Genomic DNA, 12,397 nt, shown 5'->3' with positions numbered 1-12,397 from the left:
AGACCATCCAGCTAAGAAAATAATTCAACGGCCTCTGTTTTATTTGACGTCGAGGGTGTACAGGGGAATGACAAGGGAGGCCTCTGCCCTGAAATCAGATGCAGAGAGAAGGAAGATGGCGGTTGAAGGTACAACAGGGAAGGGATGTGGGATGTTTAGTAATGGACGTTTACCTTCAATAGAGTGGGAAATCTTTCTCAACATAGTGTCCTCCAGAGGTCTTGGATGACACCCTCATGCTCTGGAGGTGTGTGGGAATTACAGTCCATAACACCTGCAGTGCACGACAGTGGCGTAGCGTGGGTTGTCAGCACCCGGGGCAAGGCAAGTAATTTGCGTCCCCTTACCCATGGATTTGCACCCACTAACCCGTGGATTTGCGCCCCCTAACCCTAACCCCCAGATGTTGCGCCTGGTGCGGCCGCCCTCCCTGCACCCCCCCCACGCTACGCCACTGGTGCACGAGGTTTGGGCAGGCTGCAGTTGGGGAGGATAAAATGACAACTGGACCAAGTTAATTCAGGGTGGAATTGTGTTGTTGTGGAAAGAGAGTTATAGAGAAGGTATTAATTAAACCCTGAGGTGTATTGCGAACTTAAGGCTGTCTCTGATCACCCACAGTCAGCAGTTACTTGGGAATGGGGGAGGGTCAAGTTTTTCCAGGTCTAGCCCCCCCCTCCTGTTTTGCCCTCTGGTTTCTTGACCTACTGCAACCTTCAGGGAGCAGATGTTTTGGACTACAACTCCCATCATGTGCTGGCTGGGGCTGATGGGAGCTGTAGTACAAAACATCTGGAGGAGACCTGCTCAGTGACGGCTCCTGTGGTGTCTCACACGCCTTCACCAACTATTGCAATTACCTGATGCATGTGGAGTGTCCGGTGCCAGAGAAAGTCGCGCTCCATCTGTGGAGAGGCATTATTTCCTATTCCAGCTTCCAGGACTGAGTGAGTCATACAGTCAAAAACAGATCAAAGATTTGACCCTGGTCTTGCCTTTGTGGCCAGACCCCAACTCCAGTCACTTAATTCTCCCTTCTCATCCCAGGGGAGGGTTGCTGTGGTTACTGGGACACTACGGAAATGCACTCTGCCCATGTTCACAGGTTATATATTTATCCATTACAGTATCACATATTTAAAGGAGGAACAGCTGGGCTTTCTGAACTGCTCCTGGGGCTTTAACCCTAGCTCCAGTAGAAGTTTTGACATATAATGGCTCCCTTTCAGATGTTATCTGGTTGGCATCTTTCTGTCTCGGGATGCAATGTGCCTTTGGGGGTGAAGTCAAGCCGTTGGAAAGTTGCAGTGCCTGCTGTGGCTGTAGAGTCCAATATGGGAGCACAAAATCTACATGAACCCCTTGCCTGTTCAGCAGATTCCCAGATTCAATGGACAGAGAGGTGCTAAAGGTAATTTTAAATTCTAGACTTAATTGTCTTAGTGGGCATGGTGGGGGCTCCCTCTTAGAAGGTGACGTGTATTTCTTTGGATCAGGCCAAAGTGGGAGCATATTGTCTGGCAGTGCACTGCATCTGATCTTGGAGGTAGCACATGAAACCATCATTTGGGAAGCTCCCTGGTCAAGCATTTGTTCTTGCATCCAGAGGGTCCCACTTTCAATCCCAGGGAGCATCCCTAGGTAGGGCTGTGCAACCACCTCCACCCTGAAACCACCTGGAGCTACTGCCAGTCTACACCAACCTTAGTGAGCTAGATGGATCACTGCTGTTGTTGTTGAGTCGTTTAGTCATGTCTGACTCTTCGTGACCCCATGGACCAGAGCACGGCAGGCACTCCTGTCTTCCACTGCCTCCCGCAGTTTGGTCAAACTCATGCTGGTAGCTTCAAGAACACTGTCCCACCATCTCGTCCTCTGTCATCAGGGTCTTTTCCAGGGAGTCTTCTCTTCTCATGAGGTGGCCAAAGTACTGGAGCTTCAGCTTCACGATCTGTCCTTCCAGTGAGCACTCAGGGCTGATTTCATTCAGAATGGAAAGGTTTGATCTTCTTGCAGTCCATGGGACTCTGAAGAGTCTCCTCCAGCAACATAACTCAAAAGCATCAATTCTTTGGCGATCAGCCTTCTTTATGGTCCAGCTCTCACTTCCATACATCGCTACTGGGAAAACCATAGCTTTTACTATACGGACCTTTCTTGGCAAGGTAGATGGGTCACTGCTCTTGTCTTATTTTTGTAGTTTTTAAATTGTTTGAAATGGTTTTTAAATGCTGTGTAGTGTTGTTTTAATTGTTGTCACCTGCTCTGGGACCTTAGGGTGAAGGCTGGATAAGAAACTGGCAGTAATAACATAAACCTCCAATATTTATCTGATCAAAATATTCCATTATCATCATTTTATTATTTATAGCCCACCTATCCGACTGGGTTTCCCCAGCCACTCCAGGCAGCTTCCAACATATATAAAAACAGAATAAAACATTAAAAAAAAATCTGACTGTTGATTTCAGGGCTGTGGGTTCAAGCTCCACATTGGGTGAAAGATTCCTGCATTGCAGGGGGTTGAACCAGATGGCCCTCGCAGTCCCTTCCAGCTCTACAGTTCTACGTATAAAGGGCTTCCTTCAGACGTCTTCTAGAGCAGTGTTTTTCAACCTTTTTTGGGCAAAAAAAGCACACTTTGGGCACACTTGTTTCAAGAAAAAAATCACAAGGCACACCACCATTAGAAAATGTTAAAAAATTTAACTCTGTGCCTATATTGACTATATATAAAGAATGGGATTTCAAATAAACACAAAGAAAGTATTTTATAATTACTTTATTATGAAATAGTAAGTAAACAGAAATATGAAAAATTATAAAACACTTTATTTTAAAAATTTTCGAATTTTTCAATTTTTCCCACGGCACACCAGGCAACATCTCGCGGCACACTAGTGTGCCGCGGAACAGTGGTTGAAAAACACCGTTCTAGAGGATCTATAGTTACTTATCTCCTTGGCTCGGGGGACTTATAACTCATTTATCTGGTGAAAATAGGGATGCCTGACCTAAGCCAAAGCAGGACATTCCAGAATTAAATCAGAAACTGTAATGGCTTCTGTAAATCAACTACTGCCAATGGAAATTAGGGACACTTGGAGGGTCTGTAATAATAATAATAGCAGCAGCAGCAGCAAATAATGAAATGAAATGAAATGAAATGAAATGCAGCTCTGCTGCATGGGCGGGAGTCTGGACCTGCCCTAAAGTGCTGCCTTTAGGGTACCACCGGGGGATGGACGCCTCCGAAGCAGAGAGGCTGGCGAGGAGCGCCGGCTTTCCGAACCTTCCCGAGCAGCCGAAGTAGCTCGGCACAAACGGGCGAGCGAGGTACGAACAGAGCGGCCGGAGTCGGCTTCCCCGAAGATACCCGAGCTCGGAAGCCTACAGCGCGCGGGCGCCTCCCCCTCCCCCCACCCCACCCCAGCGCGACCCGCGACCCGCGACGCTGCTGTGGCAGCCGGAGGAGCCGAGCGCTTCCGGAGCTTGCCGAGCAGCCGAGCGCCCTCCTTCGTCGCCCGTCGTCGTCCTGCCGGACTGCTGGAGGTGGCCGCCAGCGCCATGTTGGATGCTCCGCTCCGTCCGTGAGGAGAATCCGCCGGCATCGCCCGCCCGACACCCGCCCGACGCCCGGGAGCCGCTCCGCCGGGGCCAGGGGCACCGAAACCCGCCGAGGGCGGCGGCCCTATGAGCGGCGGCGCGGCCTGAGCGGCCCCCGCCCGACCCTTCGCCAGCCGAGCAGGCAGGCAAGCAGCCGCAGGAGCCGGCCGGGCGAAGAAGAGCAGCGGCGGCGGGAAGAGGCGGCGGCAGCGGCGGCGCGGCAGCACTTGAGGGAGGCGGCGGCGGAGGGAGCAGGCCGGCCGCGTTGTCACGGAGACCGGCCGGGGGTGCTGGCCCGCCGGGCTGCCCCCGCCGCCGCCGCCGCCGCCCCGCCGCTCCCCGCCCCCTCAGGCAGCGGCGGCGGCCGCCCCGCCGCCGCCGGCCTGGTGGTGGCTCCGCTTGGCCATGAGCTTACCGCAGAAGGCGGCCCTCAAGCCCGGCGCGGCGGCGGTGGCGGCGGCGGCGGGAGCGGCCACGACCACGGGGACCCCCTCTGGTGGAGGGGTAGGGCCCGGAGGGCCGCCGCCTCCCGCTGCTGCTCCTGCCCCGCCGCCGCCTCCAGCAGCAGCGGCAGCAGCAACCGGGCCGCCGCCGCCGCCACCGTCCCCTGCTGCTGCCGCCGCTGCCGCTGCTGCTGCACCGGCTGTAGGAGCGGCGACGGCGCCTCCTCACCCCGCCAGCATCAGGGCTCTCCAGACACAGCCGCCCCAGCAGTATCCTTTGGCACCCATGGAGGGGCATGCATCGCTTCTCCACCCTCCCTCCCCCCCAATGAGAGGCACGCGTGTAGCCAGGAGGAACGTGTGGACTTAGGAGGGGGGAAAATATCTGTGTGTGTCAGTCATGTAAAAACGGGTCCACTTTCTGGAGGATCGTCTGAATGTATGGTGTCCTCTCTCTGGGAATGTGTGGATTTATGAGGGGACAAAAAGGGGTAGGTGTGTCATCTTTTGAGGAACCCGTGTGTAGCCAGGAGGACTTTGCCGTCTGTGGGGGAATGTGTGGATTTAAGGACTTGGAAGCGAGGAACGGGTGTAGCCTGGGTGTGTGTGTGTGTGTATGTTTCATATATGGAGAGCTTGAACTTATTTCGTGTAGATGGAAAGAAAAAAGGAACAGGAGCATCTCCTCTAAGGGGACGTCAAGGAGCTGCTTCTAAAGATGGATGAGCGTGCAGGGGAAAGAAAAGGGGGCCCTAGAGAGAATGTAGGGGGAAGGAGATTAGAATAAGGTGTGGGGAGGTCAGATCTCTTCCCTTAAGGATGGAGGCAGCATGGAGTGGTTTGTGTGTGTGTCAGGGGTAGGTGGATAGGATGGAGCTGTCCATCAGACAGTTTCAGGATGAATGTGTTGTGTGTACCTCAGAGGTGAACTGGGGGAAGGAGCAGGACCCAAACTTGTGTAGGCAAGAGGACAAACCTCTTCTCTACCGGAGGCCCCTCAGCATATGAAATATGGGTGGTGGGGGATGATATTACACATGCCCACCCTCTTTATTTCTCTGTTAGAAAGGAGGGTCCTCTCCCACACACTCTTGCCTGGCTGAGCCTCTCAGTGAAAGGGCCAGCATTTTTTATGTTCAAACAAAACAGGAAAAACAAATGTCGATGTCATACAGGACTAAGGCAGCTGTACTACAGTTTCTCTTTCACTTTGTAAGAAAAGGAAGGGCTCTCTTGCCTAGAGAGGAGGTGACTTTTGGGCATGGCTCTTCCTCCAGAAGAGGATCCAAGAGGGTTGGCTTGGAGGGGAAAGTATCCTTGCTTTGTTTTTGAGGGAGACCAGTGTACATGTCTGGGTGTTTTACAACAGGAAGGGGAGGTAATCGATGGAGGGTGGGTGGAAAGGGAATCCCACCAGCCAGGAGTTGGGCCTGGTGCCTCTGTGTTTGTGCTGTGATACTCCTTTTTAATGCTGAAGAAGGGACACATACTTCAGGGTCTCCTGTTTTATTTGCAGAGAGTTTGTTATTCTTTGCACTTGCCAAAAAAGTGCAACTGTAAATGTTGTTCCCCAAGTGTGCTTATGCTGAGATTAAGACCACAGTCCTATGGAATTTAGTGGTACGTACTTCTGAGTGTAGGCATGCATGGGATTGGGTTAAAAGTCCGCTTGTTTGTTTTTAAATAAGAATTCGTTTGATGTAAACTATGAGCAGATTTTTCAGTTTTGTTCTTTGATTATGAATGTGAAACTAGGATAAATTTAATTTTTTTTGGTCCTCTGTAAAATCTAGTTTTGGTGGGTTGGTGGAGTTGATAAGTTTATATATAATATGTCCATTGAAATGGCGACCCTTAGGAAAGAGCATTCTTAACATAAAATGTGTTTAATATTTGCTGCTAGGACAGGAGTCTTATGAGGTAAATATTGCAGGAATCAGTTGAAAAGTGTGTGTATTAGAAAGGAAGGTATATAAATGAGAAATGGGTGTGCAATAGAAGCAGCATATTAGCCTCTGCATAGAAGGATTTGTATGCATGTGTTAAAGGGGAGGGTTTTTTTGTAGACCAGTGAAATTAGATCTCTGGGAATATCAAAATATTTGATGAATTGGAGAAAACCTCATCCTCTGGATTAATGCCTGTGGATGGTGTCCAGAAGTGCTGGTTTTGCTTTGTCCTCAAGGTCAGCTGATGGTTCATAACAAAAGCAGATTTTCTCTTTATTGTAGGGACAGACTGTAACAGCTGTGAGATATTTACCTAGAACTTACTTCCCTTTCTGGCTTATCTACTGCTGGTTGAGGTAGGCACGTCAGACCTTATTAAAACCTGTAATTCTGTTGGCTTGCTTAACTGGATTTTTACTGAGTATGGTGCTGATTGTCAATTTAATTTTATTCACGGAGTTCTTCAGATTCTTGTGTGGTACATATATAGTTTTACCAGTTCTCTGGTATTACTGGACAAATTGTAATACAGTATGTGGAAACTTCTTTAAAAGACCACATAGAGTAGCACTTGCCTTAAGTGTTGCTGCTTTGAGTTAAATCAGGGCAAGTTTCTTAGTTTTGAGTGCCTTGCCAAGGATTACAGTGGGAGTTTTGGCCTGCCTCAAGCAATTGAAGTGTATGCTGGGTTTGTTTTTGTCCAATTTCTACTGGATTTTCTGAGCGCACTTTGTGGCTGGAATGCAACACCTTTATGCCCAATAGCTATGGTAGTTAGCTTCTGCTTTCCTGGCTGTAGGGATGAAGCATGAACACACAAAACTTTCCAAAACCACTATTTTCTTGTAGTGAGTAAAGTATTAAAAGTGCATTTTAATTTCCCAACGTCTGTGAATGTCAGCTTAGTGTGACTGGGGAAGCTGGCCCTATTCTTTGCTGGAAAATGCTTTCACTTGTAGTAATTTTTAACCCTTAGCTCAGCTGTGCCCTCCATCCATGCATACTGTCATTGAAAGAAAAGGAGACCGGGTGCTTTTCTGGTCATTTAAAGAGGTGGCAGGTTTGTGTAAAGAAACCGTTTGGAAATGCAGTAGTGTTTTGTGTGGCAAAGTATAGTTGAACCTTTAAGAACAGGATATATATTGTAAGAGGGAGCTGCTAAAATATTACATATACATGTATATATAAAGTAGCTCAGTTTGGGGACGGGCCTCAGCTCAGTGGTAGAGCATCTGCTTTGCATGCAGAAGGCCCCTGGTTCAACCCTCAGTGGCATCTCCAGGTAGGATTGAAAAAGATTCCCTGCCTGAAACCCTAGAGTCAAGTGCTAGAAATTCGCTGGGTGCCAAGTGCATTTTGCGACTTAGTGTGGGTCCAATGCAACCTTGTGCAAGATCTCTGGATGCCAGGTTGGTGACTGACAATCCCCATCGGACTGCCCTGCCTCCACCTTTCCTAAGCAGGTAAGCAGAAGGGCTTATTTACAACATTTTAAACCATCTTTTCTTCTAAGGAGTACATGACTCACCCCTCCCCACTTCCTCAGTTAATCCCTGCAACGACCCAGTGAGGTAGGCTAAGAAGTTGCGACTGGCCCAAGGTCACCCAGTGAGCTTCATGACTGAATGGGGATTTGAACTCTGATCTCCCAGGTCCTAGTCCGACACTCTTAATTGCTACACCGCACTGGCTTCCTAGAGTACTTCTGCTATGGGCAGGTGTATAAATTAAGTAGGTAAATAAATATGGGGAAAGCAAAATGTCACTTAGAGAGGGATCTGAACTATTTTCCTTGAATATTTTCTTTTATTTTGGATTTTTTTATTTGATGTTTTAATGTGTTGTAAAGTGCATTGAGATTTTTTTCCTTTAAAATATAAAGTGGTGTAGAAATGCAATGAATAATTACTATCATAACAATAAAAAATATAATAATAAGCACCACTGAGGGTGGGGAATGGCGCTTAGGCATTCTGTTGTGGCAACTGCAACCTAGAGTTAAAGTGCCATTTGGTAATAAGGTTATGTATCACTTCAGAGCTTCTGAGGTTTCTGCCTTAACGTTGAAAGAGGCTGATTTGAGTTGATGTGATTTGACTTGTGAACAAAAAAACACACAAATATTAGAGTCTTTGCTCTGTTGTGAGTGCGCTGTTAACCTCTAGGTCTAGGTTAGATTACTGCAACAAGTTATACATGGGGCTATCGCTGAAGACAGTTCAGAAAAGTCAGCTTGTGCAGAATTCAGTGGCCAGGTACCTTATCAGGGCAAGACAGTTTGAGCATGTAACACAAATCCTGATCCAACTGCACTGGCTGCCAGTTAGTTTCCGGGCCCAATTGTTCCGGGCCCAATTCAAAGTGCTGGTTTTCACCTATAAAGCCTTAAACAGCTCAGGACCAACATTGTGCCCTCTAGATGTTGATAGACTACAACTCCCATCATCCCTGATGGTTAAAATGCTGGTCGCTGGAGCTGCTTGGAGTTAGAATCCAATGACATTTGGAATGCTTCTCTGCTTTAAAAGCTTTAGAAGCAGATAAAAATGAAGGACCTGGAAAAAGAAAGAAGCTAGTGTCCCCTGGTACAAGCCTCATCTTTAATCCCCAGTGCAAAAACAGTTGCCCAGCCCTGCATTGGGGTGGTTGGATATTGGGAAAATAAATGTCCTGCAGGACAGGTGAGCTTTGAAAACTTAAATGAGATGTGACCTTTAAGAGCCTTTTGATGTGCATTGAACTTGTGTATCAGGTAAAAGAATCTGCTCCTAATGTTATCTCCTCCTGTTCCTTCCAGGCAATTCAAAGGTTACCCCCTTTGAGTTTTTGGATTCCATTTAAATCTTTGTGTTTAGAGCCTGCTGAGTGCATGCAAAATGATACCTGATGGACCTTAGGCAGCAACAGTTAGTTAACAGGTACAGAGACTCAGTTGAGGCATAGCTCCAAGTTACGTTTTGTGATAGTTTCAAACCCAAACGATGGTTTAGGTTCTAAGCATGTAACATATGCGCTTTCTGCTTTGCTACTAGTGGGTGGGTGTGCCGCCCTGCGTCTTGCTATAACTGCCTTGGTAGCGTTAATGAAAGGAACTTCTGCCCTGCAAAGCTTATGAAGCAAAAACTTCTGCCCTGCAAAGCTTACGAAGCAAACCCTCTGGAAGTTCTTTTCTTCTTGCACATTTTGTCGCCTGACTTCCTCTTGGCTCTGATCTCCTTCATACAGTGCTATTTTTCTAGAAAAAGAGGTGCTGGAATTCAGCATGAACACCTCCCTTGTTCTTTTAGAATAGCAATGGCTCCCACCTGAGAGGTGCTGGAACTGAGTTCCTGTGAGTTCCTTTGAAAAAAACCACCCTGATACATTAGTTTGTCAGACTCATAAGGGACCTTAAATACCCATAATTGGAGCAGTGAAACCACACAGGGTTGTTGTTTTTTGTCCTGCAGTTCCTTGTGGTTGTGTTGTGAAGTTCTTCCTCACTGCTACGCAAACATAGTCTTGTCTGATGTGAATGCCTTCATTCCAAAGCAAAATGGTGTGTTAGTTTAACTCTTCAAGGGATAGTTCTAGCTTGGTTGGTCAGGAGACATCTAGTTGTAATAAAAAAGTACAGATCTGCAGGAATTGTGTTACCTTTCAGTCTTCCATTATAGCTTAATGTCTGTGCAAGAGCGAATGAGAATTGGAGAAAGGATGTAGTAGTATATCACTGATTCCTCAGCTGTAAGGGGACACTAGTTATGGGTCCACCTGTCGAAGTCACTTCCTATTTCCCTATCACCTATTGTGGCCCCCAAGAATTATTTACAGTGGTGCCTCGCAAGACGAAATTAATTCGTTCCGCAAGTCTCTTCGTCTTGCGGTTTTTTCGTCTTGCGATGCACGGTTTCCCATAGGAATGCATTGAAAATCAATTAATGCGTTCCTAGGGAAACCGCCTTCAGACCAGGTCCGGGGACAGTCTGTCCCCGGACCTCTTCTGAAGGCTGGGGGGCGGGGACAAGGGCTTTTCTTCCCACCCCCAGCATTTTAAAAAACCTGGGACAGCGGAGGACTTCTCCGCTGTCCGGGGCGATTTAAAAGCCCCTGGGAAGGCAGGCAGGGGGGACAAAGACTTTCGCCCCCCGCCCGCCTTCAGAAGGTGTTCCCGCCCCCCGCCCGGCTTCGCAGCAGCGCTACGAAGCCCGGCGGCTGGGGCAGGTGTTCCCGCCCCCCCACCCTGCTTCGGAGCAGCGTTCTGAAGCGGGGTGGCTGGGGCAGGTGTTCCCGCCCCCCGCCCGGCTTCGCAGCAGCGCTACGAAGCCCGGCGGCTGGGGCAGGTGTTCCCGCCCCCCCACCCCGCTTCGGAGCAGCGTTCCGAAGCGGGGTGGCTGGGGCAGGTGTTCCCGCCCCCCGCCCGGCTTCGCAGCAGCGCTACGAAGCCCGGCGGCTGGGGCAGGTGTCCGGGATCTCTTTTGAAGCAAGAGGCTGCGGGGAGACGCGATCTCCCCGCAGCCGCTTGCTTCAAAAGAGGTCCGGGATCTCTTTTGAAGCAAGCGGCTGCGGAGAGACGCGATCTCCCCGCAGCCGCTTGCTTCAAAAGAGGTCCGGGATCTCTTTTGAAGCAAGCGGCTGCGGAGAGACGCGATCTCCCCGCAGCCGCTTGCTTCAAAAGAGGTCCGGGGGCAGCGGGAAGAGCTGCCCCCGGACCTCTTTTGAAGCAAGGGGCGGTGGGGAGAAGCGATCTCCCCGCCGCCCCTTGCTTCAAAAGAGAAGACCCGCTGTCCCCGGGGCAAGCTTCGTTTTGCGAAGCAAGCCCATAGGGAAATTCGTCTTGCGAGGCAACTCGAAAACGAAAAAACCTTTCGTTTTGCGAGTTTTTCGTCTCGCGAGGCGTTCGTCTTGCGGGGTACCACTGTACTAGGAGAGTGGCAGTCCACCTGTATTTTTTTCGTCATCTGTTCACACACCTTCAGCTGTAGCTTGGGGATTCCTGTTTTTCATATTCTTAACTGATGGTGCTGAATGCGGTTTCCCCATGCTTTCTCTCTGCTAGATGCTAGCAGTGGCTACTAGCCACAATGTCTATGTTCTCCTTCCACTGTCGGAAGCAGTAGGCCCCTGAATTCCAGTGGCTAGGAATCACAAGTGGGGAGGTTGCTGCTGTTGTGCTCAGGCCCTGCTTGTGGGCTTCCCTTTGGGGCAGCTGCTTAGCCACTCTTGAGAACAGGGGACTGGACCAGGAGGGCCCTGTTTGGCTTGACCCAGCTGTGTGGCTGTCCTTAATGTTCTTATGCTGAAAGTGAGCAGCAGAGCAACTCTGAAGAAAACTTCACCTGAAGAAAAATGGCAAGAACACTGCGAGATGGAAGTTATTGCCACTTGCTCACATCCCCTCAACATCCCATTCCCATGCTCAATATGTCAGTTGCAGCATGGTTGCCTTCAGCACCATCACAGACATTCTAGTTGCTTTGGGGATTTTTGATGGACTTGCTCTCATGCCTTGCATTGGCTTTGGTCTGATTGTGGGGATAGACTCTGATCTGGGAAGCATCAGTAATTCTGTGGCCATCTGGCTTGGGCAGAAATCAAAGATACATTGTCACAGAGTTCCAGAGACTATTTGCTTGGTCTCCTGATTTAGTGGTTGAGGATTTTTGATGTCATTTTTTCTTTTCTTTTGCAGTGCTTCTGCATTTGCCAGCAGGCTGGAGCACTACTGGAACTTCAGCCATATTGCAGATACATGCCTTTGAGAATAAAAGTTGTACCTTTCTCTCCCTGCTCGCTTATTGGGAAGACCTCATGGCTAGCGAGGGAGTATTCTTTCTGAGTCCTGAAATGAGAATTAAATTCTTCAATTTGAGGTGGTTTTTGTATGTTTGGGAGAGCCCAAGTTTTGCATTCCCAAAAAAGCAACTGCTCTCTTAGCATGAAGCTTAGGCTCAGACTGCAGCTTTGAGAAACTGATCCTGTAAACAGCGGCTGCATTGCTAAATCATTTCCTTCTGGGCATGATCCATTTGAGCTTACATGTTCTTCCCATGGATCTGCATGGATCTGTATTAATGACTTATTTGGAAAGAAAAGCAGGGTTGGAGAAGGCCTCTTTTGCTGTAGCACTAAATATCTGAGGTGCATTTTGAGCATAATCTTATCATCTTCAGACATTTTTTCCTCATTATTACTACTATTGCTATTTAGATTTATATAAAAAAACAACTTCACAGCCATATGCTACCAAAGCAGTGTACAGTAAGATAAAACAAGATGAAATACAAAAGAGACCGATGCAGAGTAAAAACAGTAAAGCTGTTTCTACAGTTGGACAATTACTGTTCTATAAAATGGCTGTGCCACACTTCAGGGAAAGCCTTCTTAAGCAGAGATGTCTATAGTAGCTCCCTAAATATC

At 48.6% G+C, this 12,397-nt stretch overlaps 1 protein-coding gene across 26 annotated transcripts in view; it reads left to right on the top strand.

The window, feature by feature from the left end:
• Positions 1-4,170: 4,170 nt before the first annotated feature.
• The window catches only part of EIF4G3 (eukaryotic translation initiation factor 4 gamma 3), a 79,156-nt gene continuing 70,929 nt past the window's right edge, over positions 4,171-12,397 (top strand). For 25 of the 26 annotated variants that reach the window (XM_081923106.1, XM_081923105.1, XM_081923100.1 and 22 more), the window contains exon 1: positions 4,173-4,319. The gene's annotated coding sequence lies outside the window, so the exon portion shown is untranslated. Of the gene's footprint in view, positions 4,320-12,397 lie in introns of all 26 variants that reach the window. The other variant, XR_014171254.1, reaches the window with a different exon arrangement.

The sequence above is a fragment of the Podarcis melisellensis genome, assembly GCF_964234715.1.
Source record: "Podarcis melisellensis genome assembly, chromosome: 8".
In the NCBI taxonomy this organism is placed as follows: domain Eukaryota; kingdom Metazoa; phylum Chordata; class Lepidosauria; order Squamata; family Lacertidae; genus Podarcis; species Podarcis melisellensis.
The sequence above is the reverse complement of the archived record's forward strand: the minus strand, read 5'-3'. Positions and strand labels throughout refer to the sequence as shown.